Below are 7,662 nucleotides of genomic sequence, written 5' to 3'. Positions count from 1 at the left end.
TCTTCTTGTTTTTTTTGTTTTTTGTGGGGGGGGGGGATTGCCATAGAGTACCTATACTTGCTGGAGATAGATAGGGAGAGGAAAAGTGAGAAATCACCCCCCAGGGGGATGGCCATGCTGCAACCCCTTCTCTTCCATTTTCCCGGGATCTTAGGCACACACACACACACATGCACCTGGTGTGAGTTTCAAGCCACTGGGTCCAGGACTCAAACTGTGGTGGACCATGTGGGAGTCCAGGATTGTAACTGCTACACCACCTGCTGGTCCGAACATTTCTATTCATCCCAATCATTTCAAGCTCATTGTCGCTTTGTCATGTATTTTTCATTTGCATCCTTGATTATATCATGATAGAACGGAAAAAAAAAAAAAAACACAGCTGTCCCTATGAATATTTCACTGGTGAACTTAGGAATAGGTAGGGATAACCAGGATAACTGTTTGAATCCAGAAGTTGAAAAACTGTTTCTTGGGACCAGCAAGTGGTATGGTGGTTAAGGTGCTGGACACTCCCGCATGGTTAACCACGGTTCAAATCCTGGACCTGGTGACTTGCTTTCCCACTTTCCCTCTTCTCTCTCTGGTCAAAATAAAAAATAAATGATTGGGGGACCAGCAGTTAGCGTAATGGCTATGTCTGGACTCCCATGTAGTCGACTGTGGTTCGAGTCCCAGATCCGGTGGCTTAAACTCACACAGGGCGCGTGTGCGTGTGTGCCCAAGATCGCGAGAGGAGAATGGAGGAGAAGGGATTGCGGCGTGGCCATCCCCCCTGGGAGGGGTGATTTCTCGCTTTCTGTCTCTCTGTCTCTCTCTGTCTGGTGAGCACATGTGCCCTATAGCAAAACAAAACAAAACAAAACAAACAAAAAACCTCTCCCAAAAAAAAGAAAAAAAAAAGATTGAATACATAAAATTGAATAACTCATTCTTTAAAAAAAAAGAAAAGAAAAACTGTTTCTTACCACCCTAAATCTTGTTGAAATAAAGACTTAGTGCTATATATACTTGATAATAACTGGTTAACTAGTTAACTACAGATAACTAGTTGAAGTCAGAACAGATCCACAATCTTCTCAGCATGAAATTCTTATTTATGGTTGAAATAACATATCAGGGAACCAGCAGTTGGTGTAATGGCTATGTCACTGGACTCCCATGTAGTCAACTGCGGTTCAAGTCCCGAACCTGGTGGCTTAAACTCATGCCGGGCACGTATGCGTGCATGCCCAAGATCCCGAGAGAAGAATGGAGGAGAAGGGATTGTGGCGTGGCCATCCCCACTGGGGGGTGATTTCTCGCTTTTTGTCTCTCTGTCTCTCTCTGTCTGTCTGGTGAGCGCACATGCCCTATAGCAAAAATCTCTCCAAAAAAAAAAAAAGAAGAAGAAGAAATAATATATCAGTAGTAGAGATAACCAGGGGTAGCCAGTTTTCTAGAGTATCTGGAGAAACTTTAAAAAAAAATAGCTAAACGTGAAGGCCAGCAGGTTGCATGGTGGTTGAAGCACTGGACTCCCACTGGTACCGCAATTCGAGTCCCACAATTGGTGGCTCGAAAAATCACACCAGGTGCATGTACTCATGCGCCCAGTATCCTGAGAGGAGAATGGAGGAGAGGGGATTGCAGCATGGCTGTTCCCCAGAAGTGGGTGATTTCACACTTTCCCTCTCTGTCTCTGTCTCTGTCTCTGTCTCTCTGGCAAGCTCATGTGCCCTATGGCAAAAAAAAAAATCTTTAAAAAATAGGTAAACGTGTTTTAATAGCAAACTTAAAGGAATAGCATAGAAGACAGACATTAAAAATGTTCTTGCATGTAGGACAACTCAATTACAAAAGTGTTTTGAATGCATGGAATCTACCATGTGATAAAAATGCTACAAACATCATTTATTTGCAGTCAATAAGAAATGTACTTACTTTAAAAGTTCAGGGACCAGAAGATGGTGTAATGGTTACATTACTGGATTCCCATGTAGTCAACCATGGTTCGAGTCCTGGGCCTGGTGGCTTAAAACTCAAACCAGGTGCATGCGCGGGCTTCCCCACGATGCCGCGCGAATGGAGGAGAAGGGATTGCAGTGTGGCCATCTCCTCTGGGGAGGTGATTTCTCATTTTCTGTCTCTCTGTCTTTCTCTGTCTCTCTGGTGAGCACATGCACCCTATAGCAAAAACCTCTTAAAGAAAAAAAAAAGTTGAAATGTTGGCATTGTCCAGAAAAATTGAACAGGTTTATTGTTATAAAGTTGACCTTATTCACCAAAATATTTTGACTTAAATGAATGTGTTATGTCCTCACATTTATATTAAAAAAAAAAATAACAGAGTGGGGACCAGCAGTTGGCATAATGGCTATGTTGCTGGACTCCCATGTAGTCGACCACGGTTCGAGTCTCAGACCTGGCAGCTTAAACTCACGCTGGGCGCATGTGCGTGCATGCCCAGGAGGAGAAGGGATTGCGGCATGGCCATCCTCCCTGGGGCGGGATTGCTCACTTTCTGTCTCTCTGTCGCTCTCTGTCTTTCTGGTGAGCGCACGCACCCTATAGCAAAAATCTCTCCTCCAAAAAATGTTTTAAAAATTAACAGAGTATAACTGCTTCTGGGTTGTTGGGTGACCTTGAGCCCTGAATAACAAGATGGTGGTTCTCTGGAGGCTGAGCATCCTCCGCAGGGCTCCAGGAGACCAAGGTCTATTCCTGCGAACCCCAGTGGTCAGACCTGCTCATGTCTCCACATTTCTCCAGTACAAACCTACCCTAGGATGTAGAAGGCAGAAGGTGCAACACATTCACCTGTCACCAAGCCACCACCACCCTGGGCCCAAGGCTGCATCTCTCCACTGGACTAGTGAGATGGTTTGTCAGTGTTTGGCTCCTGGGCCTGCTTCCAGCTGCTTATTTCAATCCTTGCTCTGCGATGGACTTCTCCCTGGCTGCAGGCCCCACTCTTTATAGTCACTGGGGCCTTGGACAAGTTGCTACTGACCATGTTCATGAGGATGCATTGCAGAAGGCTGCCAAGATAGGCCTGTTGGCACTCTCAGCTTTAACCTTTGCTGGGTTTTCTTATTTCAACTACCATGATATGGGCATCTGCAAAGCTGTTGCCATGCAGTGGAAGTGCTGACTTTTCTTTTTTTTTTTTAATTGATGTAATGCCGTAAGAATTGACGGGAGCCAGCAGGTGGTGCAGTGGTTGGGGAAGTAGACTCTCATGTGGCTGATTGCAGTTCAAGTCCGGGACCCAGAGGCTTGAAACTCAGGCTGGGTACAAGTGCCTACATGCCCCAAGTCCTGAGAGGGGAATGGAGGAGAAGGAACTGTGGTATGGCCATCCCCACTAGGGGGATAATGTCTCATTTTCTCTCTGTTTGTCTCTTTCTGTTTCTCCAGCGAGCACATGTGCCATATAGCAAAAAATTCTTTTTTTAAAAAACATTTTAATTTATTTTGAAAATTTTATTCATTAATTTTTTTCAGAGAGGTTTTTGGTACAGGGTGTGTGCACTCCCCAGAAAGATAGAGACAGAGAGAAGAAAGTGAGAAATCACCCCCAGGGGCAATGGCCACGCCGCAATCCCTTCTCCTCCATTCTCCTCTCGGGATCTCGGGCATGCACACGCATGCGCCCTGTGTGAGTTTAAGCCACCGGTCAAGGACTCAAACTGCAGTCAGCTACATGGGAGTCCAGTGACACAACCATTATGTCAACTGCTGGTCCTGTTATTTTTTTTAAAAAACATGTTTAAAAAAACATTTATTTGATTAATTCCATTTGTTATTATTAGTTTTTAATTTGATCACACAGAGACGGAGCGAGAGAGAGAAAGGTAAAGTAAGGAAGCAAGTCACCAGGTCTGGGACATGAACTGTGGTCGGCCATGTGGGAGTTCAGCATCTCTAACCACCATACCACCTGCTGGCCCCTATAGCAAAAATTTCTAAAAAAAAAAAAAGAATCGACTGTGTGCCTCTTTGCCCTGCTCTATCATGCTAGTCAGCTCATGATAAAGAGGCAGTAACAGTTAAGTTCATTGGTGGACAGGTTTCTTCTCCTAATCACGTGATTATTGTCAAAATTGAATGATTGAAGGCAAGGATTGAAAAGTATCCAGAAATGTTGAGACCGTGTTCTGTATTCTGGTGAGTTAATGGGGTTGTCTCCAAATTTCTCATAAGACTCATAGTACAATTAAACATTGTATGTGAGCTTTTGCTTTTAATTTATTAATCTCTTAAGAAGAATGCAGCTTTATTACTATCAAGACATGACTAAAGTTCTGCATTTGGGGGCCAGCAGGTGGCGTGGCGGTTAAGGTGCTGGATTCCCATATGGATGACCATGGTTTGAGTCCTATTCACACCCCAGACCCGGCAGCTTGAAAATCACAACAAACAAATAAATAAATGTTTCTTTTTTTTTTTTTTTCTTTTTAAAAAGATATCTGTCCTTTACAAAAAAATAAATAAATAAACAAACAAAACAAAGTTCTATATTTATCCTGGGAATAATGGACAAAGGGGAAGACTATTAAGTTGTGAGTAAAGACTTTGCAGAAAATTAGACAGTGTTTAATTTTTGGAAACTTCCCCTTCTGCTCAGTTAATACCAGCTACTGATGGTTACATATCCTAGGGAAACTTTAAAAGGATGGAATGCTAATACTACACAGGAAGAATTCCTCCATTTTATGAAGAAAATCATTTTTTTTTTTTGAGAGGTTTTCACTATAGGGCGTGTGCGCTCGCCAGACAGAGAGAGACAGAGAGACAGAAAGCGAGAAATCACCCCCTGGGGGGATGGCCACGCCGCAATCCCTTCTCCTCCATTCTCCTCTTGGGATCTGGGGCACGCACGCACACGCGCCCAGCGTGAGTTTAAGCCACTGGGTCTGGGACGCAAACCACGGTCGACTACGTGGGAGTCCAGCGACTTAGCCATTGCACCAACTGCTGGTTCCCGTTATGAAGAAAATCTTAAGAGAGATTCTGAATATAGAGAAGTTCATTTAGGGAAGAGGTCCGCCTTAGAGACACATCAAAATATCACAAATTCAGAACCGAGACTTAATGTTCAAATGCACACTTGTCCTAAAATCATCTACCCATGAATATAAGATTATAAAAAATAAATTGTTATTTTCCCACAATGAGAATCCCTAATCTGGAAATATATTCTAGAAAATATTTTTTAAATAAAATATTGTATAATAAAAATATATTCTCCATTTAAAAAAAATGAACACAGTGGGCCAGCAGATAGTGTGGTGGTTGGGGTGCTGGACCCCCACAGGGCCAATTGCGGTTCAAGTCTCAGACCTGGCAGCTTGCTTTCTCACTCTCCCTCTCTCTGTCTCTAGCTCTGTCTCTCTCTGGACAAACTGAAGAATGATAATAAATAACAATTAAAAAACCAATTCTTTTAAAAAATTAACACAGAAATGAAAATGGAAAAACCACCTGTACCTGACTTCTGCTCCCTATTTTTGCGCTCAGTCATATGCTTAGGTATCTTTTGACTCATGGGGGGAAAATACCTCATGTTCAGAACCACCAATAACAAAAGAAGAGGAAAGAATGAGAATGAAATGTTGCTCATCACAGTGGATTCTCAAGCTCGTTCTCCACATATGTGACATGCTGGCTGGATGTCTTTTGGCATCATTGGTACACGTTTGGCATGGATAGCACCCAAGTAGGTGTTTTCAAAAAAAGTCAACGGATACGCCTCACTTGCCTCCTGCAAAGCGCCAATAGCTGCACTCTGGAAGCGGGGACCTGGGGGTTTTTTTGTTTGTTTTGTTAGGTTTTTGCTATAGGGCGGGAGCGCTCGCCAGAGAGACAGAGAGAGACAGAATCCCCCCCCGGGGGGGATGGCCACACCGCAATCCCTTCTTGGGATCTTGGACACGCATGCACACGTACGAGGCGTGAGTTTATGCCACCCGATCCGGGAGAGTCCAACCGCGTGGAAGTCCAGCGACATAGCCATTAGGCCAACTGCTGGTCCCATGGAAGCGGGGACCTGATTAGAAGTCCTGAGCAATTTCTTGCAGCAGGCGGTGGAAAGGAAGTTTGCGAACCCAAAGTTCCACGGACTTCTGATACGGTCTCATTTCACCGACAGTCACAGTACCGGGCCTGTAACAACGAGATTGCTTCATCCCCCAGTAGAGGACACACTGTCGGGAGTGGGTTTTGTAGTCAGGTATGGAGGTCTTACCTCTCGCTTCTTTAGCTGGAGATTGGCAAGCTGCTTGCAGCGGCGCGGGCAGAGCGAGCGACCTCCGGCGGCGGCGGCGGCGGCGGCGGCAAATTTTGCGTGAGAAACTGAATCTAGGAAGCTGGATTCACACTCTTCTCAATTCTTTTTTTTTTTTCCTCTTTCTCCTTCTTCCTTTTTCTTCCTCCCTTCCTTCTTCCTTCTCTTCCTTCTCCTTCTCTTGGAATGTGAAGTTAGTAATGTATTGTAGATAACTAGATGGACTTGGTAGGACTTGGTATGAGTTACTGGGGCCGGCAGGTGGCATGGCAGTTGAAGATGCTGGATTCCCACATGGTCGACCGTGGTTTGAGTCCCAGACCTGGCGGCTTGCTCTCTTGCTTTCCCTTTCTCTCCCTCTCTCCCTGTCTCTGTCTGGTCAAATAAAAAAAAATAATAATAATAACAAATGGAATTAAATAAATAAATAATTCTTTTAAAAAATAATGAGTTAGGATCTTAGGTATGTAACAATATCTGTAATTAGTTAAATAAAGACTGGTAATAACAAAAACAACCCAATACAGGAAGCTGAAAATCATGATCATCTCATATCTATATTCTTATTTTCTTGTGGAATAATGAGTGAACCGAAGAAATATTGAGTGAAATCTGGGTAACCTATAAACTAGAGATAACTAGAGAAACCAGAAAAGCACGTTGAATTTACCAAGCTGAAAAGCACTTTCTTCTCCAGGTTCTATATCATCTTAGAATGTAATGTTAATACTGTAGTTAAATAGTACATAGTAACTAGTTTATTAGAGTTAACCAGAAGTGATTTAGAAATTTGGGGATGTAAACATGTTTTTCTCACATTAACTTCTTACTTGTTTGAAAAATGAATTAATACTAGGGCCGGCAGGTGGCATGGTGGCTAATGACGCTGGATTCTCCTAAGTCCAACTGCGGTTCAAGTCCCAGACCTGGTGGCTTGCATTCTCCCTCTCCCTTCCTCTATCTCTGTCTCTGTCTCTCTCTCTGGTCAAATTAAATAATAATAAGTGGAATTAAGATAAATAAATAGTTCCTCAAAAAAATGAATTAATACTAGAGATAACTGCTAATAACTAGGTTAACTACTAAACCGGAGACATAAATCAATCATGGCTTGAGGCCAGGAAATAGAAAACTATTTTTTCTCACATTTGAATTCTTTTTTTTTTTTAGAGGTTTTTTGCTATAGGGCGCATGCATTCGCCAGACAGACAGAGAGAGACAGAGAGACAGAAAGCGAGAAATCACCCCCCAGGGGGGATGGCTACGCCGCAATCCCTTCTCCTCCATTCTCCTCTTGGGATCTTGGGTATGCACGCACTCGCGCCTGGCGTGAGGTTTTTTTTTTTTTTTTTTTTTTTTTGGGGGGTTTCACAAAAGGGCATGTGCGGTCGCCA

General features: G+C 43.4%; 1 pseudogene; it reads left to right on the top strand.

Moving 5' to 3' along the window:
- The first annotated feature begins 2,643 nt into the window (after positions 1 to 2,643).
- On the top strand, positions 2,644 to 3,133 carry LOC102468055 (succinate dehydrogenase [ubiquinone] cytochrome b small subunit, mitochondrial-like; annotated as a pseudogene).
- Positions 3,134 to 7,662: the final 4,529 nt, after the last annotated feature.

This window comes from Tupaia chinensis, unplaced genomic scaffold (assembly GCF_000334495.1).
Source record: "Tupaia chinensis unplaced genomic scaffold, TupChi_1.0 Scaffold145659_1, whole genome shotgun sequence".
NCBI classification, from domain to species: Eukaryota; Metazoa; Chordata; class Mammalia; order Scandentia; family Tupaiidae; genus Tupaia; species Tupaia belangeri.
This window is presented reverse-complemented; position numbering and strand designations above follow the sequence as displayed.